This window comes from Mycteria americana, chromosome 4, assembly GCF_035582795.1.
Source record: "Mycteria americana isolate JAX WOST 10 ecotype Jacksonville Zoo and Gardens chromosome 4, USCA_MyAme_1.0, whole genome shotgun sequence".
Lineage (NCBI taxonomy): Eukaryota > Metazoa > Chordata > Aves > Ciconiiformes > Ciconiidae > Mycteria > Mycteria americana.
In genome coordinates this window covers 69,593,933-69,621,577 of record NC_134368.1, presented here as the reverse complement: position 1 = coordinate 69,621,577, position 27,645 = coordinate 69,593,933, and positions in this window count along the sequence as shown.

Genomic DNA, 27,645 nt, shown 5'->3' with positions numbered 1-27,645 from the left:
AATTTGGCAGCCGGGCTCTGCGAGAGAGAGATACAGAGTGTTGCCCCATTACCAAGCCAAGCTTTTGCAGAACACGAATGACTGTGCGGCAGCGAATGCAGTTCCAAGGGACAGTGAAAACCAGCTACAGCTTTCCGTGCTGGCAGCTTTCGTGTGGGCGCAATCGCTGGACGTTTCGAATTTGGCAGCCGGGCTCTGCGAGAGAGAGATACAGAGTGTTGCCGCATTACGAAGCCAAGCTTTTGCAGAACACGAATGACTGTGCGGCAGCGAATGCAGTTCCAAGGGACAGTGAAAACCAGCTACACCTTTCCGTGCTGGCAGCTTTCGTGTGGGCGCAATCGCTGGACGTTTCGAATTTGGCAGCCGGGCTCTGCGAGAGAGAGATACAGAGTGTTGCCGCATTACGAAGCCAAGCTTTTGCAGAACACGAATGACTGTGCGGCAGCGAATGCAGTTCCAAGGGACAGTGAAAACCAGCTACAGCTTTCCGTGCTGGCAGCTTTCGTGTGGGCGCAATCGCTGGACGTTTCGAATTTGGCAGCCGGGCTCTGCCAGAGAGAGATACACAGTGTTGCCCCATTACGAAGCCAAGCTTTTGCAGAACACGAATGACTGTGCGGCAGCGAATGCAGTTCCAAGGGACAGTGAAAACCAGCTACAGCTTTCCGTGCTGGCAGCTTTCGTGTGGGCGCAATCGCTGGACGTTTTGAATTTGGCAGCCGGGCTCTGCGAGAGAGAGATACAGAGTGTTGCCCCATTACGAAGCCAAGCTTTTGCAGAACACGAATGACTGTGCGGCAGCGAATGCAGTTCCAAGGGACAGTGAAAACCAGCTACAGCTTTCCGTGCTGGCAGCTTTCGTGTGGGCGCAATCGCTGGACGTTTTGAATTTGGCAGCCGGGCTCTGCGAGAGAGAGATACAGAGTGTTGCCCCATTACGAAGCCAAGCTTTTGCAGAACACGAATGACTGTGTGGCAGCGAATGCAGTTCCAAGGGACAGTGAAAACCAGCTACAGCTTTCCATGCTTGCAGCTTTCGTGTGGGCGCAATCGCTGGACGTTTCGAATTTGGCAGCCGGGCTCTGCCAGAGAGAGATACAGAGTGTTGCCCCATTACCAAGCCAAGCTTTTGCAGAACACGAATGACTGTGCGGCAGCGAATGCAGTTCCAAGGGACAGTGAAAACCAGCTACAGCTTTCCGTGCTGGCAGCTTTCGTGTGGGCGCAATCGCTGGACGTTTCGAATTTGGCAGCCGGGCTCTGCGAGAGAGAGATACAGAGTGTTGCCCCATTACCAAGCCAAGCTTTTGCAGAACACGAATGACTGTGCGCCAGCGAATGCAGTTCCAAGGGACAGTGAAAACCAGCTACAGCTTTCCGTGCTGGCAGCTTTTGTGTGGGCGCAATCGCTGGATGTTTCGAATTTGTCAGCCGGGCTCTGCGAGAGAGAGAGATACAGAGTGTTGCCCCATTACGAAGCCAAGCTTTTGCAGAACACGAATGACTGTGCGGCAGCGAATGCAGTTCCAAGGGACAGTGAAAACCAGCTACAGCTTTCCGTGCTGGCAGCTTTTGTGTGGGCGCAATCGCTGGACGTTTCGAATTTGGCAGCCGGGCTCTGCGAGAGAGAGATACAGAGTGTTGCCCCATTACCAAGCCAAGCTTTTGCAGAACACGAATGACTGTGCGGCAGCGAATGCAGTTCCAAGGGACAGTGAAAACCAGCTACAGCTTTCTGTGCTGGCAGCTTTCGTGTGGGCGCAATCGCTGGACGTTTCGAATTTGGCAGCCGGGCTCTGCGAGAGAGAGATACAGAGTGTTGCCGCATTACGAAGCCAAGCTTTTGCAGAACACGAATGACTGTGCGGCAGCGAATGCAGTTCCAAGGGACAGTGAAAACCAGCTACACCTTTCCGTGCTGGCAGCTTTCGTGTGGGCGCAATCGCTGGACGTTTCGAATTTGGCAGCCGGGCTCTGCCAGAGAGAGATACAGAGTGTTGCCCCATTACCAAGCCAAGCTTTTGCAGAACACGAATGACTGTGCGGCAGCGAATGCAGTTCCAAGGGACAGTGAAAACCAGCTACAGCTTTCCGTGCTGGCAGCTTTCGTGTGGGCGCAATCGCTGGACGTTTTGAATTTGGCAGCCGGGCTCTGCGAGAGAGAGATACACAGTGTTGCCCCATTACCAAGCCAAGCTTTTGCAGAACACGAATGACTGTGCGGCAGCGAATGCAGTTCCAAGGGACAGTGAAAACCAGCTACAGCTTTCCGTGCTGGCAGCTTTCGTGTGGGCGCAATCGCTGGACGTTTCGAATTTGGCAGCCGGGCTCTGCCAGAGAGAGATACAGAGTGTTGCCCCATTACCAAGCCAAGCTTTTGCAGAACACGAATGACTGTGCGGCAGCGAATGCAGTTCCAAGGGACAGTGAAAACCAGCTACAGCTTTCCGTGCTGGCAGCTTTCGTGTGGGCGCAATCGCTGGACGTTTCGAATTTGGCAGCCGGGCTCTGCCAGAGAGAGATACAGAGTGTTGCCCCATTACCAAGCCAAGCTTTTGCAGAACACGAATGACTGTGCGGCAGCGAATGCAGTTCCAAGGGACAGTGAAAACCAGCTACAGCTTTCCGTGCTGGCAGCTTTCGTGTGGGCGCAATCGCTGGACGTTTCGAATTTGGCAGCCGGGCTCTGCCAGAGAGAGATACAGAGTGTTGCCCCATTACCAAGCCAAGCTTTTGCAGAACACGAATGACTGTGCGGCAGCGAATGCAGTTCCAAGGGACAGTGAAAACCAGCTACAGCTTTCCGTGCTGGCAGCTTTCGTGTGGGCGCAATCGCTGGACGTTTCGAATTTGGCAGCCGGGCTCTGCGAGAGAGAGATACAGAGTGTTGCCGCATTACGAAGCCAAGCTTTTGCAGAACACGAATGACTGTGCGGCAGCGAATGCAGTTCCAAGGGACAGTGAAAACCAGCTACAGCTTTCCGTGCTGGCAGCTTTCGTGTGGGCGCAATCGCTGGACGTTTCGAATTTGGCAGCCGGGCTCTGCGAGAGAGAGATACAGAGTGTTGCCCCATTACCAAGCCAAGCTTTTGCAGAACACGAATGACTGTGTGGCAGCGAATGCAGTTCCAAGGGACAGTGAAAACCAGCTACACCTTTCCGTGCTGGCAGCTTTCGTGTGGGCGCAATCGCTGGACGTTTCGAATTTGGCAGCCGGGCTCTGCCAGAGAGAGATACACAGTGTTGCCCCATTACCAAGCCAAGCTTTTGCAGAACACGAATGACTGTGCGGCAGCGAATGCAGTTCCAAGGGACAGTGAAAACCAGCTACTGCTTTCCGTGCTGGCAGCTTTCGTGTGGGCGCAATCGCTGGACGTTTCGAATTTGGCAGCCGGGCTCTGCCAGAGAGAGATACACAGTGTTGCCCCATTACCAAGCCAAGCTTTTGCAGAACACGAATGACTGTGCGGCAGCGAATGCAGTTCCAAGGGACAGTGAAAACCAGCTACAGCTTTCCGTGCTGGCAGCTTTCGTGTGGGCGCAATCGCTGGACGTTTTGAATTTGGCAGCCGGGCTCTGCGAGAGAGAGATACAGAGTGTTGCCCCATTACGAAGCCAAGCTTTTGCAGAACACGAATGACTGTGCGGCAGCGAATGCAGTTCCAAGGGACAGTGAAAACCAGCTACAGCTTTCCGTGCTGGCAGCTTTCGTGTGGGCGCAATCGCTGGACGTTTCGAATTTGGCAGCCGGGCTCTGCCAGAGAGAGATACAGAGTGTTGCCCCATTACCAAGCCAAGCTTTTGCAGAACACGAATGACTGTGCGGCAGCGAATGCAGTTCCAAGGGACAGTGAAAACCAGCTACAGCTTTCCGTGCTGGCAGCTTTCGTGTGGGCGCAATCGCTGGACGTTTCGAATTTGGCAGCCGGGCTCTGCGAGAGAGAGATACAGAGTGTTGCCGCATTACGAAGCCAAGCTTTTGCAGAACACGAATGACTGTGCGGCAGCGAATGCAGTTCCAAGGGACAGTGAAAACCAGCTACAGCTTTCCGTGCTGGCAGCTTTCGTGTGGGCGCAATCGCTGGACGTTTCGAATTTGGCAGCCGGGCTCTGCGAGAGAGAGATACACAGTGTTGCCTCATTACCAAGCCAAGCTTTTGCAGAACACGAATGACTGTGTGGCAGCGAATGCAGTTCCAAGGGACAGTGAAAACCAGCTACAGCTTTCCGTGCTGGCAGCTTTTGTGTGGGCGCAATCGCTGGACGTTTCGAATTTGGCAGCCGGGCTCTGCGAGAGAGAGATACAGAGTGTTGCCCCATTACCAAGCCAAGCTTTTGCAGAACACGAATGACTGTGTGGCAGCGAATGCAGTTCCAAGGGACAGTGAAAACCAGCTACAGCTTTCCGTGCTGGCAGCTTTCGTGTGGGCGCAATCGCTGGACGTTTCGAATTTGGCAGCCGGGCTCTGCCAGAGAGAGATACAGAGTGTTGCCGCATTACGAAGCCAAGCTTTTGCAGAACACGAATGACTGTGCGGCAGCGAATGCAGTTCCAAGGGACAGTGAAAACCAGCTACAGCTTTCCGTGCTGGCAGCTTTCGTGTGGGCGCAATCGCTGGACGTTTTGAATTTGGCAGCCGGGCTCTGCGAGAGAGAGATACAGAGTGTTGCCCCATTACGAAGCCAAGCTTTTGCAGAACACGAATGACTGTGTGGCAGCGAATGCAGTTCCAAGGGACAGTGAAAACCAGCTACAGCTTTCCATGCTGGCAGCTTTCGTGTGGGCGCAATCGCTGGACGTTTCGAATTTGGCAGCCGGGCTCTGCCAGAGAGAGATACAGAGTGATGCCCCATTACCAAGCCAAGCTTTTGCAGAACACGAATGACTGTGCGGCAGCGAATGCAGTTCCAAGGGACAGTGAAAACCAGCTACAGCTTTCCGTGCTGGCAGCTTTCGTGTGGGCGCAATCGCTGGACGTTTCGAATTTGGCAGCCGGGCTCTGCGAGAGAGAGATACAGAGTGTTGCCCCATTACGAAGCCAAGCTTTTGCAGAACACGAATGACTGTGCGGCAGCGAATGCAGTTCCAAGGGACAGTGAAAACCAGCTACAGCTTTCCGTGCTGGCAGCTTTCGTGTGGGCGCAATCGCTGGACGTTTCGAATTTGGCAGCCGGGCTCTGCGAGAGAGAGAGATACAGAGTGTTGCCCCATTACGAAGCCAAGCTTTTGCAGAACACGAATGACTGTGTGGCAGCGAATGCAGTTCCAAGGGACAGTGAAAACCAGCTACAGCTTTCCGTGCTGGCAGCTTTCGTGTGGGCGCAATCGCTGGACGTTTCGAATTTGGCAGCCGGGCTCTGCGAGAGAGAGATACAAAGTGTTGCCCCATTACCAAGCCAAGCTTTTGCAGAACACGAATGACTGTGCGGCAGCGAATGCAGTTCCAAGGGACAGTGAAAACCAGCTACAGCTTTCCGTGCTGGCAGCTTTCGTGTGGGCGCAATCGCTGGACGTTTCGAATTTGGCAGCCGGGCTCTGCGAGAGAGAGATACAGAGTGTTGCCGCATTACGAAGCCAAGCTTTTGCAGAACACGAATGACTGTGCGGCAGCGAATGCAGTTCCAAGGGACAGTGAAAACCAGCTACAGCTTTCCGTGCTGGCAGCTTTCGTGTGGGCGCAATCGCTGGACGTTTCGAATTTGGCAGCCGGGCTCTGCCAGAGAGAGATACACAGTGTTGCCCCATTACGAAGCCAAGCTTTTGCAGAACACGAATGACTGTGCGGCAGCGAATGCAGTTCCAAGGGACAGTGAAAACCAGCTACAGCTTTCCGTGCTGGCAGCTTTCGTGTGGGCGCAATCGCTGGACGTTTTGAATTTGGCAGCCGGGCTCTGCGAGAGAGAGATACAGAGTGTTGCCCCATTACGAAGCCAAGCTTTTGCAGAACACGAATGACTGTGCGGCAGCGAATGCAGTTCCAAGGGACAGTGAAAACCAGCTACAGCTTTCCGTGCTGGCAGCTTTCGTGTGGGCGCAATCGCTGGACGTTTTGAATTTGGCAGCCGGGCTCTGCGAGAGAGAGATACAGAGTGTTGCCCCATTACGAAGCCAAGCTTTTGCAGAACACGAATGACTGTGTGGCAGCGAATGCAGTTCCAAGGGACAGTGAAAACCAGCTACAGCTTTCCATGCTGGCAGCTTTCGTGTGGGCGCAATCGCTGGACGTTTCGAATTTGGCAGCCGGGCTCTGCGAGAGAGAGAGATACAGAGTGTTGCCCCATTACGAAGCCAAGCTTTTGCAGAACACGAATGACTGTGCGGCAGCGAATGCAGTTCCAAGGGACAGTGAAAACCAGCTACAGCTTTCCGTGCTGGCAGCTTTTGTGTGGGCGCAATCGCTGGACGTTTCGAATTTGGCAGCCGGGCTCTGCGAGAGAGAGATACAGAGTGTTGCCCCATTACCAAGCCAAGCTTTTGCAGAACACGAATGACTGTGCGGCAGCGAATGCAGTTCCAAGGGACAGTGAAAACCAGCTACAGCTTTCTGTGCTGGCAGCTTTCGTGTGGGCGCAATCGCTGGACGTTTCGAATTTGGCAGCCGGGCTCTGCGAGAGAGAGATACAGAGTGTTGCCGCATTACGAAGCCAAGCTTTTGCAGAACACGAATGACTGTGCGGCAGCGAATGCAGTTCCAAGGGACAGTGAAAACCAGCTACAGCTTTCCGTGCTGGCAGCTTTCGTGTGGGCGCAATCGCTGGACGTTTCGAATTTGGCAGCCGGGCTCTGCGAGAGAGAGATACAGAGTGTTGCCCCATTACCAAGCCAAGCTTTTGCAGAACACGAATGACTGTGCGGCAGCGAATGCAGTTCCAAGGGACAGTGAAAACCAGCTACAGCTTTCCGTGCTGGCAGCTTTCGTGTGGGCGCAATCGCTGGACGTTTCGAATTTGGCAGCCAGGCTCTGCGAGAGAGAGATACAGAGTGTTGCCCCATTACGAAGCCAAGCTTTTGCAGAACACGAATGACTGTGTGGCAGCGAATGCAGTTCCAAGGGACAGTGAAAACCAGCTACAGCTTTCCGTGCTGGCAGCTTTCGTGTGGGCGCAATCGCTGGACGTTTCGAATTTGGCAGCCGGGCTCTGCGAGAGAGAGATACAAAGTGTTGCCCCATTACCAAGCCAAGCTTTTGCAGAACACGAATGACTGTGCGGCAGCGAATGCAGTTCCAAGGGACAGTGAAAACCAGCTACAGCTTTCCGTGCTGGCAGCTTTCGTGTGGGCGCAATCGCTGGACGTTTCGAATTTGGCAGCCGGGCTCTGCGAGAGAGAGATACAGAGTGTTGCCGCATTACGAAGCCAAGCTTTTGCAGAACACGAATGACTGTGCGGCAGCGAATGCAGTTCCAAGGGACAGTGAAAACCAGCTACAGCTTTCCGTGCTGGCAGCTTTCGTGTGGGCGCAATCGCTGGACGTTTCGAATTTGGCAGCCGGGCTCTGCGAGAGAGAGATACAGAGTGTTGCCGCATTACGAAGCCAAGCTTTTGCAGAACACGAATGACTGTGCGGCAGCGAATGCAGTTCCAAGGGACAGTGAAAACCAGCTACAGCTTTCCGTGCTGGCAGCTTTCGTGTGGGCGCAATCGCTGGACGTTTCGAATTTGGCAGCCGGGCTCTGCCAGAGAGAGATACACAGTGTTGCCCCATTACGAAGCCAAGCTTTTGCAGAACACGAATGACTGTGCGGCAGCGAATGCAGTTCCAAGGGACAGTGAAAACCAGCTACAGCTTTCCGTGCTGGCAGCTTTCGTGTGGGCGCAATCGCTGGACGTTTTGAATTTGGCAGCCGGGCTCTGCGAGAGAGAGATACAGAGTGTTGCCCCATTACGAAGCCAAGCTTTTGCAGAACACGAATGACTGTGCGGCAGCGAATGCAGTTCCAAGGGACAGTGAAAACCAGCTACAGCTTTCCGTGCTGGCAGCTTTCGTGTGGGCGCAATCGCTGGACGTTTTGAATTTGGCAGCCGGGCTCTGCGAGAGAGAGATACAGAGTGTTGCCCCATTACGAAGCCAAGCTTTTGCAGAACACGAATGACTGTGCGGCAGCGAATGCAGTTCCAAGGGACAGTGAAAACCAGCTACAGCCTTCCGTGCTGGCAGCTTTTGTGTGGGCGCAATCGCTGGACGTTTCGAATTTGGCAGCCGGGCTCTGCGAGAGAGAGATACAGAGTGTTGCCCCATTACCAAGCCAAGCTTTTGCAGAACACGAATGACTGTGCGGCAGCGAATGCAGTTCCAAGGGACAGTGAAAACCAGCTACAGCTTTCTGTGCTGGCAGCTTTCGTGTGGGCGCAATCGCTGGACGTTTCGAATTTGGCAGCCGGGCTCTGCGAGAGAGAGATACAGAGTGTTGCCGCATTACGAAGCCAAGCTTTTGCAGAACACGAATGACTGTGCGGCAGCGAATGCAGTTCCAAGGGACAGTGAAAACCAGCTACAGCTTTCCGTGCTGCAGCTTTCGTGTGGGCGCAATCGCTGGACGTTTCGAATTTGGCAGCCGGGCTCTGCGAGAGAGAGATACAGAGTGTTGCCCCATTACCAAGCCAAGCTTTTGCAGAACACGAATGACTGTGCGGCAGCGAATGCAGTTCCAAGGGACAGTGAAAACCAGCTACAGCTTTCCGTGCTGGCAGCTTTCGTGTGGGCGCAATCGCTGGACGTTTCGAATTTGGCAGCCAGGCTCTGCGAGAGAGAGATACAGAGTGTTGCCCCATTACGAAGCCAAGCTTTTGCAGAACACGAATGACTGTGTGGCAGCGAATGCAGTTCCAAGGGACAGTGAAAACCAGCTACAGCTTTCCGTGCTGGCAGCTTTCGTGTGGGCGCAATCGCTGGACGTTTCGAATTTGGCAGCCGGGCTCTGCGAGAGAGAGATACAAAGTGTTGCCCCATTACCAAGCCAAGCTTTTGCAGAACACGAATGACTGTGCGGCAGCGAATGCAGTTCCAAGGGACAGTGAAAACCAGCTACAGCTTTCCGTGCTGGCAGCTTTCGTGTGGGCGCAATCGCTGGACGTTTCGAATTTGGCAGCCGGGCTCTGCGAGAGAGAGATACAGAGTGTTGCCGCATTACGAAGCCAAGCTTTTGCAGAACACGAATGACTGTGCGGCAGCGAATGCAGTTCCAAGGGACAGTGAAAACCAGCTACAGCTTTCCGTGCTGGCAGCTTTCGTGTGGGCGCAATCGCTGGACGTTTCGAATTTGGCAGCCGGGCTCTGCCAGAGAGAGATACAGAGTGTTGCCCCATTACCAAGCCAAGCTTTTGCAGAACACGAATGACTGTGCGGCAGCGAATGCAGTTCCAAGGGACAGTGAAAACCAGCTACAGCTTTCCGTGCTGGCAGCTTTCGTGTGGGCGCAATCGCTGGACGTTTCGAATTTGGCAGCCGGGCTCTGCGAGAGAGAGATACAGAGTGTTGCCCCATTACCAAGCCAAGCTTTTGCAGAACACGAATGACTGTGCGGCAGCGAATGCAGTTCCAAGGGACAGTGAAAACCAGCTACAGCCTTCCGTGCTGGCAGCTTTTGTGTGGGCGCAATCGCTGGACGTTTCGAATTTGGCAGCCGGGCTCTGCGAGAGAGAGATACAGAGTGTTGCCCCATTACCAAGCCAAGCTTTTGCAGAACACGAATGACTGTGCGGCAGCGAATGCAGTTCCAAGGGACAGTGAAAACCAGCTACAGCTTTCTGTGCTGGCAGCTTTCGTGTGGGCGCAATCGCTGGACGTTTCGAATTTGGCAGCCGGGCTCTGCGAGAGAGAGATACAGAGTGTTGTCGCATTACGAAGCCAAGCTTTTGCAGAACACGAATGACTGTGCGGCAGCGAATGCAGTTCCAAGGGACAGTGAAAACCAGCTACAGCTTTCCGTGCTGCAGCTTTCGTGTGGGCGCAATCGCTGGACGTTTCGAATTTGGCAGCCGGGCTCTGCGAGAGAGAGATACAGAGTGTTGCCCCATTACCAAGCCAAGCTTTTGCAGAACACGAATGACTGTGCGGCAGCGAATGCAGTTCCAAGGGACAGTGAAAACCAGCTACAGCTTTCCGTGCTGGCAGCTTTCGTGTGGGCGCAATCGCTGGACGTTTCGAATTTGGCAGCCAGGCTCTGCGAGAGAGAGATACAGAGTGTTGCCCCATTACGAAGCCAAGCTTTTGCAGAACACGAATGACTGTGTGGCAGCGAATGCAGTTCCAAGGGACAGTGAAAACCAGCTACAGCTTTCCGTGCTGGCAGCTTTCGTGTGGGCGCAATCGCTGGACGTTTCGAATTTGGCAGCCGGGCTCTGCGAGAGAGAGATACAAAGTGTTGCCCCATTACCAAGCCAAGCTTTTGCAGAACACGAATGACTGTGCGGCAGCGAATGCAGTTCCAAGGGACAGTGAAAACCAGCTACAGCTTTCCGTGCTGGCAGCTTTCGTGTGGGCGCAATCGCTGGACGTTTCGAATTTGGCAGCCGGGCTCTGCGAGAGAGAGATACAGAGTGTTGCCGCATTACGAAGCCAAGCTTTTGCAGAACACGAATGACTGTGCGGCAGCGAATGCAGTTCCAAGGGACAGTGAAAACCAGCTACAGCTTTCCGTGCTGGCAGCTTTCGTGTGGGCGCAATCGCTGGACGTTTCGAATTTGGCAGCCGGGCTCTGCCAGAGAGAGATACAGAGTGTTGCCCCATTACCAAGCCAAGCTTTTGCAGAACACGAATGACTGTGCGGCAGCGAATGCAGTTCCAAGGGACAGTGAAAACCAGCTACAGCTTTCCGTGCTGGCAGCTTTCGTGTGGGCGCAATCGCTGGACGTTTCGAATTTGGCAGCCGGGCTCTGCGAGAGAGAGATACAGAGTGTTGCCCCATTACCAAGCCAAGCTTTTGCAGAACACGAATGACTGTGCGCCAGCGAATGCAGTTCCAAGGGACAGTGAAAACCAGCTACAGCTTTCCGTGCTGGCAGCTTTTGTGTGGGCGCAATCGCTGGATGTTTCGAATTTGGCAGCCGGGCTCTGCGAGAGAGAGAGATACAGAGTGTTGCCCCATTACGAAGCCAAGCTTTTGCAGAACACGAATGACTGTGCGGCAGCGAATGCAGTTCCAAGGGACAGTGAAAACCAGCTACAGCTTTCCGTGCTGGCAGCTTTTGTGTGGGCGCAATCGCTGGACGTTTCGAATTTGGCAGCCGGGCTCTGCGAGAGAGAGATACAGAGTGTTGCCCCATTACCAAGCCAAGCTTTTGCAGAACACGAATGACTGTGCGGCAGCGAATGCAGTTCCAAGGGACAGTGAAAACCAGCTACACCTTTCCGTGCTGGCAGCTTTCATGTGGGCGCAATCGCTGGACGTTTCGAATTTGGCAGCCGGGCTCTGCGAGAGAGAGATACAGAGTGTTGCCCCATTACCAAGCCAAGCTTCTGCAGAACACGAATGACTGTGCGGCAGCGAATGCAGTTCCAAGGGACAGTGAAAACCAGCTACAGCTTTCCGTGCTGGCAGCTTTCGTGTGGGCGCAATCGCTGGACGTTTCGAATTTGGCAGCCAGGCTCTGCGAGAGAGAGATACAGAGTGTTGCCCCATTACGAAGCCAAGCTTTTGCAGAACACGAATGACTGTGCGGCAGCGAATGCAGTTCCAAGGGACAGTGAAAACCAGCTACAGCTTTCCGTGCTGGCAGCTTTCGTGTGGGTGCAATCGCTGGACGTTTCGAATTTGGCAGCCGGGCTCTGCGCGAGAGAGATACACAGTGTTCCCCCATGACCAAGCCAAGCTTTTGCAGAACACGAATGACTGTGTGGCAGCGAATGCAGTTCCAAGGGACAGTGAAAACCAGCTACAGCTTTCCGTGCTGGCAGCTTTCGTGTGGGCGCAATCGCTGGACGTTTTGAATTTGGCAGCCGGGCTCTGCGAGAGAGAGATACAGAGTGTTGCCCCATTACCAAGCCAAGCTTTTGCAGAACACGAATGACTGTGTGGCAGCGAATGCAGTTCCAAGGGACAGTGAAAACCAGCTACACCTTTCCGTGCTGGCAGCTTTCGTGTGGGCGCAATCGCTGGACGTTTCGAATTTGGCAGCCGGGCTCTGCCAGAGAGAGATACACAGTGTTGCCTCATTACCAAGCCAAGCTTTTGCAGAACACGAATGACTGTGCGGCAGCGAATGCAGTTCCAAGGGACAGTGAAAACCAGCTACTGCTTTCCGTGCTGGCAGCTTTCGTGTGGGCGCAATCGCTGGACGTTTCGAATTTGGCAGCCGGGCTCTGCCAGAGAGAGATACACAGTGTTGCCCCATTACCAAGCCAAGCTTTTGCAGAACACGAATGACTGTGCGGCAGCGAATGCAGTTCCAAGGGACAGTGAAAACCAGCTACAGCTTTCCGTGCTGGCAGCTTTCGTGTGGGCGCAATCGCTGGACGTTTTGAATTTGGCAGCCGGGCTCTGCGAGAGAGAGATACAGAGTGTTGCCCCATTACGAAGCCAAGCTTTTGCAGAACACGAATGACTGTGTGGCAGCGAATGCAGTTCCAAGGGACAGTGAAAACCAGCTACAGCTTTCCGTGCTGGCAGCTTTCGTGTGGGCGCAATCGCTGGACGTTTCGAATTTGGCAGCCGGGCCCTGCCAGAGAGAGATACAGAGTGATGCCCCATTACCAAGCCAAGCTTTTGCAGAACACGAATGACTGTGCGGCAGCGAATGCAGTTCCAAGGGACAGTGAAAACCAGCTACAGCTTTCCGTGCTGGCAGCTTTCGTGTGGGCGCAATCGCTGGACGTTTTGAATTTGGCAGCCGGGCTCTGCGAGAGAGAGATACAGAGTGTTGCCCCATTACGAAGCCAAGCTTTTGCAGAACACGAATGACTGTGCGGCAGCGAATGCAGTTCCAAGGGACAGTGAAAACCAGCTACAGCTTTCCGTGCTGGCAGCTTTCGTGTGGGCGCAATCGCTGGACGTTTCGAATTTGGCAGCCGGGCTCTGCGAGAGAGAGATACAGAGTGTTGCCCCATTACCAAGCCAAGCTTTTGCAGAACACGAATGACTGTGCGGCAGCGAATGCAGTTCCAAGGGACAGTGAAAACCAGCTACAGCTTTCCGTGCTGGCAGCTTTCGTGTGGGCGCAATCGCTGGACGTTTCGAATTTGGCAGCCGGGCTCTGCGAGAGAGAGATACAGACTGTTGCCCCATTACGAAGCCAAGCTTTTGCAGAACACGAATGACTGTGCGGCAGCGAATGCAGTTCCAAGGGACAGTGAAAACCAGCTACAGCTTTCCGTGCTGGAAGCTTTCGTGTGGGCGCAATCGCTGGACGTTTCGAATTTGGCAGCCGGGCTCTGCGAGAGAGAGATACACAGTGTTGCCTCATTAGCAAGCCAAGCTTTTGCAGAACACGAATGACTGTGTGGCAGCGAATGCAGTTCCAAGGGACAGTGAAAACCAGCTACAGCTTTCCGTGCTGGCAGCTTTCGTGTGGGCGCAATCGCTGGACGTTTCGAATTTGGCAGCCGGGCTCTGCGAGAGAGAGATACAGAGTGTTGCCCCATTACCAAGCCAAGCTTTTGCAGAACACGAATGACTGTGCGGCAGCGAATGCAGTTCCAAGGGACAGTGAAAACCAGCTACAGCTTTCCGTGCTGGCAGCTTTCGTGTGGGCGCAATCGCTGGACGTTTCGAATTTGGCAGCCGGGCTCTGCCAGAGAGAGATACAGAGTGTTGCCGCATTACGAAGCCAAGCTTTTGCAGAACACGAATGACTGTGTGGCAGCGAATGCAGTTCCAAGGGACAGTGAAAACCAGCTACTGCTTTCCGTGCTGGCAGCTTTCGTGTGGGCGCAATCGCTGGACGTTTCGAATTTGGCAGCCGGGCTCTGCGAGAGAGAGATACAGAGTGTTGCCCCATTACCAAGCCAAGCTTTTGCAGAACACGAATGACTGTGCGGCAGCGAATGCAGTTCCAAGGGACAGTGAAAACCAGCTACAGCTTTCCGTGCTGGCAGCTTTCGTGTGGGCGCAATCGCTGGACGTTTTGAATTTGGCAGCCGGGCTCTGCGAGAGAGAGATACAGAGTGTTGCCCCATTACGAAGCCAAGCTTTTGCAGAACACGAATGACTGTGTGGCAGCGAATGCAGTTCCAAGGGACAGTGAAAACCAGCTACAGCTTCCCATGCTGGCAGCTTTCGTGTGGGCGCAATCGCTGGACGTTTCGAATTTGGCAGCCGGGCTCTGCCAGAGAGAGATACAGAGTGATGCCCCATTACCAAGCCAAGCTTTTGCAGAACACGAATGACTGTGCGGCAGCGAATGCAGTTCCAAGGGACAGTGAAAACCAGCTACAGCTTTCCGTGCTGGCAGTTTTCGTGTGGGCGCAATTGCTGGACGTTTCGAATTTGGCAGCCGGGCTCTGCGAGAGAGAGATACAGAGTGTTGCCCCATTACGAAGCCAAGCTTTTGCAGAACACGAATGACTGTGCGGCAGCGAATGCAGTTCCAAGGGACAGTGAAAACCAGCTACAGCTTTCCGTGCTGGCAGCTTTCGTGTGGGCGCAATCGCTGGACGTTTCGAATTTGGCAGCCGGGCTCTGCGAGAGAGAGAGATACAGAGTGTTGCCCCATTACGAAGCCAAGCTTTTGCAGAACACGAATGACTGTGTGGCAGCGAATGCAGTTCCAAGGGACAGTGAAAACCAGCTACAGCTTTCCGTGCTGGCAGCTTTCGTGTGGGCGCAATCGCTGGACGTTTCGAATTTGGCAGCCGGGCTCTGCGAGAGAGAGATACAAAGTGTTGCCCCATTACCAAGCCAAGCTTTTGCAGAACACGAATGACTGTGCGGCAGCGAATGCAGTTCCAAGGGACAGTGAAAACCAGCTACAGCTTTCCGTGCTGGCAGCTTTCGTGTGGGCGCAATCGCTGGACGTTTCGAATTTGGCAGCCGGGCTCTGCGAGAGAGAGATACAGAGTGTTGCCGCATTACGAAGCCAAGCTTTTGCAGAACACGAATGACTGTGCGGCAGCGAATGCAGTTCCAAGGGACAGTGAAAACCAGCTACAGCTTTCCGTGCTGGCAGCTTTCGTGTGGGCGCAATCGCTGGACGTTTCGAATTTGGCAGCCGGGCTCTGCCAGAGAGAGATACACAGTGTTGCCTCATTACCAAGCCAAGCTTTTGCAGAACACGAATGACTGTGTGGCAGCGAATGCAGTTCCAAGGGACAGTGAAAACCAGCTACAGCTTTCCGTGCTGGCAGCTTTCGTGTGGGCGCAATCGCTGGACGTTTCGAATTTGGCAGCCGGGCTCTGCGAGAGAGAGATACAGAGTTTTGCCCCATTACCAAGCCAAGCTTTTGCAGAACACGAATGACTGTGTGGCAGCGAATGCAGTTCCAAGGGACAGTGAAAACCAGCTACACCTTTCCGTGCTGGCAGCTTTCGTGTGGGCGCAATCGCTGGACGTTTCGAATTTGGCAGCCGGTCTCTTCGAGAGAGAGATACAGAGTGTTGCCCCATTACGAAGCCAAGCTTTTGCAGAACACGAATGACTGTGCGGCAGCGAATGCAGTTCCAAGGGACAGTGAAAACCAGCTACAGCTTTCCGTGCTGGCAGCTTTCGTGTGGGCGCAATCGCTGGACGTTTCGAATTTGGCAGCCGGGCTCTGCGAGAGAGAGATACAGAGTGTTGCCCCATTACCAAGCCAAGCTTTTGCAGAACACGAATGACTGTGCGGCAGCGAATGCAGTTCCAAGGGACAGTGAAAACCAGCTACAGCTTTCCGTGCTGGCAGCTTTCGTGTGGGCGCAATCGCTGGACGTTTCGAATTTGGCAGCCGGGCTCTGCGAGAGAGAGATACACAGTGTTGCCCCATTACCAAGCCAAGCTTTTGCAGAACACGAATGACTGTGCGGCAGCAAATGCAGTTCCAAGGGACAGTGAAAACCAGCTACAGCTTTCCGTGCTGGCAGTTTTCGTGTGGGCACAATCGCTGGACGTTTCGAATTTGGCAGCCGGGCTCTGCGAGAGAGAGATACAGAGTGTTGCCCCATTACGAAGCCAAGCTTTTGCAGAACACGAATGACTGTGCGGCAGCGAATGCAGTTCCAAGGGACAGTGAAAACCAGCTACAGCTTTCCATGCTGGCAGCTTTCGTGTGGGCGCAATCGCTGGACGTTTCGAATTTGGCAGCCGAGCTCTGCGAGAGAGAGAGATACAGAGTGTTGCCGCATTACGAAGCCAAGCTTTTGCAGAACACGAATGACTGTGCGGCAGCGAATGCAGTTCCAAGGGACAGTGAAAACCAGCTACAGCTTTCCGTGCTGGCAGCTTTCGTGTGGGCGCAATCGCTGGACGTTTCGAATTTGGCAGCCGGGCTCTGCGAGAGAGAGATACACAGTGTTGCCCCATTACGAAGCCAAGCTTTTGCAGAACACGAATGACTGTGCGGCAGCGAATGCAGTTCCAAGGGACAGTGAAAACCAGCTACAGCTTTCCGTGCTGGCAGCTTTCGTGTGGGCGCAATCGCTGGACGTTTCGAATTTGGCAGCCGGGCTCTGCGAGAGAGAGATACACAGTGTTGCCTCATTACCAAGCCAAGCTTTTGCAGAACACGAATGACTGTGCGGCAGCGAATGCAGTTCCAAGGGACAGTGAAAACCAGCTACAGCTTTCCGTGCTGGCAGCTTTCGTGTGGGCGCAATCGCTGGACGTTTCGAATTTGGCAGCCGGGCTCTGCGAGAGAGAGATACAGAGTGTTGCCCCATTACCAAGCCAAGCTTTTGCAGAACACGAATGACTGTGTGGCAGCGAATGCAGTTCCAAGGGACAGTGAAAACCAGCTACAGCTTTCCGTGCTGGCAGCTTTCGTGTGGGCGCAATCGCTGGACGTTTCGAATTTGGCAGCCGGGCTCTGCCAGAGAGAGATACAGAGTGTTGCCGCATTACGAAGCCAAGCTTTTGCAGAACACGAATGACTGTGCGGCAGCGAATGCAGTTCCAAGGGACAGTGAAAACCAGCTACAGCTTTCCGTGCTGGCAGCTTTCGTGTGGGCGCAATCGCTGGACGTTTTGAATTTGGCAGCCGGGCTCTGCGAGAGAGAGATACAGAGTGTTGCCCCATTACGAAGCCAAGCTTTTGCAGAACACGAATGACTGTGTGGCAGCGAATGCAGTTCCAAGGGACAGTGAAAACCAGCTACAGCTTTCCATGCTGGCAGCTTTCGTGTGGGCGCAATCGCTGGACGTTTCGAATTTGGCAGCCGGGCTCTGCCAGAGAGAGATACAGAGTGATGCCCCATTACCAAGCCAAGCTTTTGCAGAACACGAATGACTGTGCGGCAGCGAATGCAGTTCCAAGGGACAGTGAAAACCAGCTACAGCTTTCCGTGCTGGCAGCTTTCGTGTGGGCGCAATCGCTGGACGTTTCGAATTTGGCAGCCGGGCTCTGCGAGAGAGAGATACAGAGTGTTGCCCCATTACGAAGCCAAGCTTTTGCAGAACACGAATGACTGTGCGGCAGCGAATGCAGTTCCAAGGGACAGTGAAAACCAGCTACAGCTTTCCGTGCTGGCAGCTTTCGTGTGGGCGAAATCGCTGGACGTTTTGAATTTGGCAGCCGGGCTCTGCGAGAGAGAGATACAGAGTGTTGCCCCATTACGAAGCCAAGCTTTTGCAGAACACGAATGACTGTGTGGCAGCGAATGCAGTTCCAAGGGACAGTGAAAACCAGCTACAGCTTTCCATGCTGGCAGCTTTCGTGTGGGCGCAATCGCTGGACGTTTCGAATTTGGCAGCCGGGCTCTGCGAGAGAGAGAGATACAGAGTGATGCCCCATTACCAAGCCAAGCTTTTGCAGAACACGAATGACTGTGCGGCAGCGAATGCAGTTCCAAGGGACAGTGAAAACCAGCTACAGCTTTCCGTGCTGGCAGCTTTCGTGTGGGCGCAATCGCTGGACGTTTCGAATTTGGCAGCCGGGCTCTGCGAGAGAGAGATACAAAGTGTTGCCCCATTACCAAGCCAAGCTTTTGCAGAACACGAATGACTGTGCGGCAGCGAATGCAGTTCCAAGGGACAGTGAAAACCAGCTACAGCTTTCCGTGCTGGCAGCTTTCGTGTGGGCGCAATCGCTGGACGTTTCGAATTTGGCAGCCGGGCTCTGCGAGAGAGAGATACAGAGTGTTGCCGCATTACGAAGCCAAGCTTTTGCAGAACACGAATGACTGTGCGGCAGCGAATGCAGTTCCAAGGGACAGTGAAAACCAGCTACAGCTTTCTGTGCTGGCAGCTTTCGTGTGGGCGCAATCGCTGGACGTTTCGAATTTGGCAGCCGGGCTCTGCCAGAGAGAGATACACAGTGTTGCCTCATTACCAAGCCAAGCTTTTGCAGAACACGAATGACTGTGTGGCAGCGAATGCAGTTCCAAGGGACAGTGAAAACCAGCTACAGCTTTCCGTGCTGGCAGCTTTCGTGTGGGCGCAATCGCTGGACGTTTCGAATTTGGCAGCCGGGCTCTGCGAGAGAGAGATACAGAGTGTTGCCCCATTACCAAGCCAAGCTTTTGCAGAACACGAATGACTGTGTGGCAGCGAATGCAGTTCCAAGGGACAGTGAAAACCAGCTACACCTTTCCGTGCTGGCAGCTTTCGTGTGGGCGCAATCGCTGGACGTTTCGAATTTGGCAGCCGGTCTCTTCGAGAGAGAGATACAGAGTGTTGCCCCATTACGAAGCCAAGCTTTTGCAGAACACGAATGACTGTGCGGCAGCGAATGCAGTTCAAGGGACAGTGAAAACCAGCTACAGCTTTCCGTGCTGGCAGCTTTCGTGTGGGCGCAATCGCTGGACGTTTCGAATTTGGCAGCCGGGCTCTGCGAGAGAGAGATACAGAGTGTTGCCGCATTACGAAGCCAAGCTTTTGCAGAACACGAATGACTGTGCGGCAGCGAATGCAGTTCCAAGGGACAGTGAAAACCAGCTACAGCTTTCCGTGCTGGCAGCTTTCGTGTGGGCGCAATCGCTGGACGTTTCGAATTTGGCAGCCGGGCTCTGCGAGAGAGAGATACACAATGTTGCCCCATTACCAAGCCAAGCTTTTGCAGAACACGAATGACTGTGCGGCAGCAAATGCAGTTCCAAGGGACAGTGAAAACCAGCTACAGCTTTCCGTGCTGGCAGCTTTCGTGTGGGCGCAATCGCTGGACGTTTCGAATTTGGCAGCCGGGCTCTGCGAGAGAGAGATACACAGTGTTGCCCCATTACCAAGCCAAGCTTTTGCAGAACACGAATGACTGTGCGGCAGCAAATGCAGTTCCAAGGGACAGTGAAAACCAGCTACAGCTTTCCGTGCTGGCAGTTTTCGTGTGGGCACAATCGCTGGACGTTTCGAATTTGGCAGCCGGGCTCTGCGAGAGAGAGATACAGAGTGTTGCCCCATTACGAAGCCAAGCTTTTGCAGAACACGAATGACTGTGCGGCAGCGAATGCAGTTCCAAGGGACAGTGAAAACCAGCTACAGCTTTCCATGCTGGCAGCTTTCGTGTGGGCGCAATCGCTGGACGTTTCGAATTTGGCAGCCGAGCTCTGCGAGAGAGAGAGATACAGAGTGTTGCCGCATTACGAAGCCAAGCTTTTGCAGAACACGAATGACTGTGCGGCAGCGAATGCAGTTCCAAGGGACAGTGAAAACCAGCTACAGCTTTCCGTGCTGGCAGCTTTCGTGTGGGCGCAATCGCTGGACGTTTCGAATTTGGCAGCCGGGCTCTGCGAGAGAGAGATACACAGTGTTGCCCCATTACGAAGCCAAGCTTTTGCAGAACACGAATGACTGTGCGGCAGCGAATGCAGTTCCAAGGGACAGTGAAAACCAGCTACAGCTTTCCGTGCTGGCAGCTTTCGTGTGGGCGCAATCGCTGGACGTTTCGAATTTGGCAGCCGGGCTCTGCGAGAGAGAGATACACAGTGTTGCCTCATTACCAAGCCAAGCTTTTGCAGAACACGAATGACTGTGTGGCAGCGAATGCAGTTCCAAGGGACAGTGAAAACCAGCTACAGCTTTCCGTGCTGGCAGCTTTCGTGTGGGCGCAATCGCTGGACGTTTCGAATTTGGCAGCCGGGCTCTGCGAGAGAGAGATACAGAGTGTTGCCCCATTACCAAGCCAAGCTTTTGCAGAACACGAATGACTGTGTGGCAGCGAATGCAGTTCCAAGGGACAGTGAAAACCAGCTACAGCTTTCCGTGCTGGCAGCTTTCGTGTGGGCGCAATCGCTGGACGTTTCGAATTTGGCAGCCGGGCTCTGCCAGAGAGAGATACAGAGTGTTGCCGCATTACGAAGCCAAGCTTTTGCAGAACACGAATGACTGTGCGGCAGCGAATGCAGTTCCAAGGGACAGTGAAAACCAGCTACAGCTTTCCGTGCTGGCAGCTTTCGTGTGGGCGCAATCGCTGGACGTTTTGAATTTGGCAGCCGGGCTCTGCGAGAGAGAGATACAGAGTGTTGCCCCATTACGAAGCCAAGCTTTTGCAGAACACGAATGACTGTGTGGCAGCGAATGCAGTTCCAAGGGACAGTGAAAACCAGCTACAGCTTTCCATGCTGGCAGCTTTCGTGTGGGCGCAATCGCTGGACGTTTCGAATTTGGCAGCCGGGCTCTGCCAGAGAGAGATACAGAGTGATGCCCCATTACCAAGCCAAGCTTTTGCAGAACACGAATGACTGTGCGGCAGCGAATGCAGTTCCAAGGGACAGTGAAAACCAGCTACAGCTTTCCGTGCTGGCAGCTTTCGTGTGGGCGCAATCGCTGGACGTTTCGAATTTGGCAGCCGGGCTCTGCGAGAGAGAGATACAGAGTGTTGCCCCATTACGAAGCCAAGCTTTTGCAGAACACGAATGACTGTGCGGCAGCGAATGCAGTTCCAAGGGACAGTGAAAACCAGCTACAGCTTTCCGTGCTGGCAGCTTTCGTGTGGGCGAAATCGCTGGACGTTTTGAATTTGGCAGCCGGGCTCTGCGAGAGAGAGATACAGAGTGTTGCCCCATTACGAAGCCAAGCTTTTGCAGAACACGAATGACTGTGTGGCAGCGAATGCAGTTCCAAGGGACAGTGAAAACCAGCTACAGCTTTCCATGCTGGCAGCTTTCGTGTGGGCGCAATCGCTGGACGTTTCGAATTTGGCAGCCGGGCTCTGCGAGAGAGAGAGATACAGAGTGATGCCCCATTACCAAGCCAAGCTTTTGCAGAACACGAATGACTGTGCGGCAGCGAATGCAGTTCCAAGGGACAGTGAAAACCAGCTACAGCTTTCCGTGCTGGCAGCTTTCGTGTGGGCGCAATCGCTGGACGTTTCGAATTTGGCAGCCGGGCTCTGCGAGAGAGAGATACAAAGTGTTGCCCCATTACCAAGCCAAGCTTTTGCAGAACACGAATGACTGTGCGGCAGCGAATGCAGTTCCAAGGGACAGTGAAAACCAGCTACAGCTTTCCGTGCTGGCAGCTTTCGTGTGGGCGCAATCGCTGGACGTTTCGAATTTGGCAGCCGGGCTCTGCGAGAGAGAGATACAGAGTGTTGCCGCATTACGAAGCCAAGCTTTTGCAGAACACGAATGACTGTGCGGCAGCGAATGCAGTTCCAAGGGACAGTGAAAACCAGCTACAGCTTTCTGTGCTGGCAGCTTTCGTGTGGGCGCAATCGCTGGACGTTTCGAATTTGGCAGCCGGGCTCTGCCAGAGAGAGATACACAGTGTTGCCTCATTACCAAGCCAAGCTTTTGCAGAACACGAATGACTGTGTGGCAGCGAATGCAGTTCCAAGGGACAGTGAAAACCAGCTACAGCTTTCCGTGCTGGCAGCTTTCGTGTGGGCGCAATCGCTGGACGTTTTGAATTTGGCAGCCGGGCTCTGCGAGAGAGAGATACAGAGTGTTGCCCCATTACCAAGCCAAGCTTTTGCAGAACACGAATGACTGTGTGGCAGCGAATGCAGTTCCAAGGGACAGTGAAAACCAGCTACACCTTTCCGTGCTGGCAGCTTTCGTGTGGGCGCAATCGCTGGACGTTTCGAATTTGGCAGCCGGGCTCTGCCAGAGAGAGATACACAGTGTTGCCTCATTACCAAGCCAAGCTTTTGCAGAACACGAATGACTGTGCGGCAGCGAATGCAGTTCCAAGGGACAGTGAAAACCAGCTACTGCTTTCCGTGCTGGCAGCTTTCGTGTGGGCGCAATCGCTGGACGTTTCGAATTTGGCAGCCGGGCTCTGCCAGAGAGAGATACACAGTGTTGCCCCATTACCAAGCCAAGCTTTTGCAGAACACGAATGACTGTGCGGCAGCGAATGCAGTTCCAAGGGACAGTGAAAACCAGCTACAGCTTTCCGTGCTGGCAGCTTTCGTGTGGGCGCAATCGCTGGACGTTTTGAATTTGGCAGCCGGGCTCTGCGAGAGAGAGATACAGAGTGTTGCCCCATTACGAAGCCAAGCTTTTGCAGAACACGAATGACTGTGTGGCAGCGAATGCAGTTCCAAGGGACAGTGAAAACCAGCTACAGCTTTCCGTGCTGGCAGCTTTCGTGTGGGCGCAATCGCTGGACGTTTCGAATTTGGCAGCCGGGCCCTGCCAGAGAGAGATACAGAGTGATGCCCCATTACCAAGCCAAGCTTTTGCAGAACACGAATGACTGTGCGGCAGCGAATGCAGTTCCAAGGGACAGTGAAAACCAGCTACAGCTTTCCGTGCTGGCAGCTTTCGTGTGGGCGCAATCGCTGGACGTTTTGAATTTGGCAGCCGGGCTCTGCGAGAGAGAGATACAGAGTGTTGCCCCATTACGAAGCCAAGCTTTTGCAGAACACGAATGACTGTGCGGCAGCGAATGCAGTTCCAAGGGACAGTGAAAACCAGCTACAGCTTTCCGTGCTGGCAGCTTTCGTGTGGGCGCAATCGCTGGACGTTTCGAATTTGGCAGCCGGGCTCTGCGAGAGAGAGATACAGAGTGTTGCCCCATTACCAAGCCAAGCTTTTGCAGAACACGAATGACTGTGCGGCAGCGAATGCAGTTCCAAGGGACAGTGAAAACCAGCTACAGCTTTCCGTGCTGGCAGCTTTCGTGTGGGCGCAATCGCTGGACGTTTCGAATTTGGCAGCCGGGCTCTGCGAGAGAGAGATACAGACTGTTGCCCCATTACGAAGCCAAGCTTTTGCAGAACACGAATGACTGTGCGGCAGCGAATGCAGTTCCAAGGGACAGTGAAAACCAGCTACAGCTTTCCGTGCTGGAAGCTTTCGTGTGGGCGCAATCGCTGGACGTTTCGAATTTGGCAGCCGGGCTCTGCGAGAGAGAGATACACAGTGTTGCCTCATTAGCAAGCCAAGCTTTTGCAGAACACGAATGACTGTGTGGCAGCGAATGCAGTTCCAAGGGACAGTGAAAACCAGCTACAGCTTTCCGTGCTGGCAGCTTTCGTGTGGGCGCAATCGCTGGACGTTTCGAATTTGGCAGCCGGGCTCTGCGAGAGAGAGATACAGAGTGTTGCCCCATTACCAAGCCAAGCTTTTGCAGAACACGAATGACTGTGCGGCAGCGAATGCAGTTCCAAGGGACAGTGAAAACCAGCTACAGCTTTCCGTGCTGGCAGCTTTCGTGTGGGCGCAATCGCTGGACGTTTCGAATTTGGCAGCCGGGCTCTGCCAGAGAGAGATACAGAGTGTTGCCGCATTACGAAGCCAAGCTTTTGCAGAACACGAATGACTGTGTGGCAGCGAATGCAGTTCCAAGGGACAGTGAAAACCAGCTACTGCTTTCCGTGCTGGCAGCTTTCGTGTGGGCGCAATCGCTGGACGTTTCGAATTTGGCAGCCGGGCTCTGCGAGAGAGAGATACAGAGTGTTGCCCCATTACCAAGCCAAGCTTTTGCAGAACACGAATGACTGTGCGGCAGCGAATGCAGTTCCAAGGGACAGTGAAAACCAGCTACAGCTTTCCGTGCTGGCAGCTTTCGTGTGGGCGCAATCGCTGGACGTTTTGAATTTGGCAGCCGGGCTCTGCGAGAGAGAGATACAGAGTGTTGCCCCATTACGAAGCCAAGCTTTTGCAGAACACGAATGACTGTGTGGCAGCGAATGCAGTTCCAAGGGACAGTGAAAACCAGCTACAGCTTCCCATGCTGGCAGCTTTCGTGTGGGCGCAATCGCTGGACGTTTCGAATTTGGCAGCCGGGCTCTGCCAGAGAGAGATACAGAGTGATGCCCCATTACCAAGCCAAGCTTTTGCAGAACACGAATGACTGTGCGGCAGCGAATGCAGTTCCAAGGGACAGTGAAAACCAGCTACAGCTTTCCGTGCTGGCAGTTTTCGTGTGGGCGCAATTGCTGGACGTTTCGAATTTGGCAGCCGGGCTCTGCGAGAGAGAGATACAGAGTGTTGCCCCATTACGAAGCCAAGCTTTTGCAGAACACGAATGACTGTGCGGCAGCGAATGCAGTTCCAAGGGACAGTGAAAACCAGCTACAGCTTTCCGTGCTGGCAGCTTTCGTGTGGGCGCAATCGCTGGACGTTTCGAATTTGGCAGCCGGGCTCTGCGAGAGAGAGAGATACAGAGTGTTGCCCCATTACGAAGCCAAGCTTTTGCAGAACACGAATGACTGTGTGGCAGCGAATGCAGTTCCAAGGGACAGTGAAAACCAGCTACAGCTTTCCGTGCTGGCAGCTTTCGTGTGGGCGCAATCGCTGGACGTTTCGAATTTGGCAGCCGGGCTCTGCGAGAGAGAGATACAAAGTGTTGCCCCATTACCAAGCCAAGCTTTTGCAGAACACGAATGACTGTGCGGCAGCGAATGCAGTTCCAAGGGACAGTGAAAACCAGCTACAGCTTTCCGTGCTGGCAGCTTTCGTGTGGGCGCAATCGCTGGACGTTTCGAATTTGGCAGCCGGGCTCTGCGAGAGAGAGATACAGAGTGTTGCCGCATTACGAAGCCAAGCTTTTGCAGAACACGAATGACTGTGCGGCAGCGAATGCAGTTCCAAGGGACAGTGAAAACCAGCTACAGCTTTCCGTGCTGGCAGCTTTCGTGTGGGCGCAATCGCTGGACGTTTCGAATTTGGCAGCCGGGCTCTGCCAGAGAGAGATACACAGTGTTGCCTCATTACCAAGCCAAGCTTTTGCAGAACACGAATGACTGTGTGGCAGCGAATGCAGTTCCAAGGGACAGTGAAAACCAGCTACAGCTTTCCGTGCTGGCAGCTTTCGTGTGGGCGCAATCGCTGGACGTTTCGAATTTGGCAGCCGGGCTCTGCGAGAGAGAGATACAGAGTTTTGCCCCATTACCAAGCCAAGCTTTTGCAGAACACGAATGACTGTGTGGCAGCGAATGCAGTTCCAAGGGACAGTGAAAACCAGCTACACCTTTCCGTGCTGGCAGCTTTCGTGTGGGCGCAATCGCTGGACGTTTCGAATTTGGCAGCCGGTCTCTTCGAGAGAGAGATACAGAGTGTTGCCCCATTACGAAGCCAAGCTTTTGCAGAACACGAATGACTGTGCGGCAGCGAATGCAGTTCCAAGGGACAGTGAAAACCAGCTACAGCTTTCCGTGCTGGCAGCTTTCGTGTGGGCGCAATCGCTGGACGTTTCGAATTTGGCAGCCGGGCTCTGCGAGAGAGAGATACAGAGTGTTGCCCCATTACCAAGCCAAGCTTTTGCAGAACACGAATGACTGTGCGGCAGCGAATGCAGTTCCAAGGGACAGTGAAAACCAGCTACAGCTTTCCGTGCTGGCAGCTTTCGTGTGGGCGCAATCGCTGGACGTTTCGAATTTGGCAGCCGGGCTCTGCGAGAGAGAGATACACAGTGTTGCCCCATTACCAAGCCAAGCTTTTGCAGAACACGAATGACTGTGCGGCAGCAAATGCAGTTCCAAGGGACAGTGAAAACCAGCTACAGCTTTCCGTGCTGGCAGTTTTCGTGTGGGCACAATCGCTGGACGTTTCGAATTTGGCAGCCGGGCTCTGCGAGAGAGAGATACAGAGTGTTGCCCCATTACGAAGCCAAGCTTTTGCAGAACACGAATGACTGTGCGGCAGCGAATGCAGTTCCAAGGGACAGTGAAAACCAGCTACAGCTTTCCATGCTGGCAGCTTTCGTGTGGGCGCAATCGCTGGACGTTTCGAATTTGGCAGCCGAGCTCTGCGAGAGAGAGAGATACAGAGTGTTGCCGCATTACGAAGCCAAGCTTTTGCAGAACACGAATGACTGTGCGGCAGCGAATGCAGTTCCAAGGGACAGTGAAAACCAGCTACAGCTTTCCGTGCTGGCAGCTTTCGTGTGGGCGCAATCGCTGGACGTTTCGAATTTGGCAGCCGGGCTCTGCGAGAGAGAGATACACAGTGTTGCCCCATTACCAAGCCAAGCTTTTGCAGAACACGAATGACTGTGCGGCAGCGAATGCAGTTCCAAGGGACAGTGAAAACCAGCTACAGCTTTCCGTGCTGGCAGCTTTCGTGTGGGCGCAATCGCTGGACGTTTCGAATTTGGCAGCCGGGCTCTGCGAGAGAGAGATACACAGTGTTGCCTCATTACCAAGCCAAGCTTTTGCAGAACACGAATGACTGTGCGGCAGCGAATGCAGTTCCAAGGGACAGTGAAAACCAGCTACAGCTTTCCGTGCTGGCAGCTTTCGTGTGGGCGCAATCGCTGGACGTTTCGAATTTGGCAGCCGGGCTCTGCGAGAGAGAGATACAGAGTGTTGCCCCATTACCAAGCCAAGCTTTTGCAGAACACGAATGACTGTGTGGCAGCGAATGCAGTTCCAAGGGACAGTGAAAACCAGCTACAGCTTTCCGTGCTGGCAGCTTTCGTGTGGGCGCAATCGCTGGACGTTTCGAATTTGGCAGCCGGGCTCTGCCAGAGAGAGATACAGAGTGTTGCCGCATTACGAAGCCAAGCTTTTGCAGAACACGAATGACTGTGCGGCAGCGAATGCAGTTCCAAGGGACAGTGAAAACCAGCTACAGCTTTCCGTGCTGGCAGCTTTCGTGTGGGCGCAATCGCTGGACGTTTTGAATTTGGCAGCCGGGCTCTGCGAGAGAGAGATACAGAGTGTTGCCCCATTACGAAGCCAAGCTTTTGCAGAACACGAATGACTGTGTGGCAGCGAATGCAGTTCCAAGGGACAGTGAAAACCAGCTACAGCTTTCCATGCTGGCAGCTTTCGTGTGGGCGCAATCGCTGGACGTTTCGAATTTGGCAGCCGGGCTCTGCCAGAGAGAGATACAGAGTGATGCCCCATTACCAAGCCAAGCTTTTGCAGAACACGAATGACTGTGCGGCAGCGAATGCAGTTCCAAGGGACAGTGAAAACCAGCTACAGCTTTCCGTGCTGGCAGCTTTCGTGTGGGCGCAATCGCTGGACGTTTCGAATTTGGCAGCCGGGCTCTGCGAGAGAGAGATACAGAGTGTTGCCCCATTACGAAGCCAAGCTTTTGCAGAACACGAATGACTGTGCGGCAGCGAATGCAGTTCCAAGGGACAGTGAAAACCAGCTACAGCTTTCCGTGCTGGCAGCTTTCGTGTGGGCGAAATCGCTGGACGTTTTGAATTTGGCAGCCGGGCTCTGCGAGAGAGAGATACAG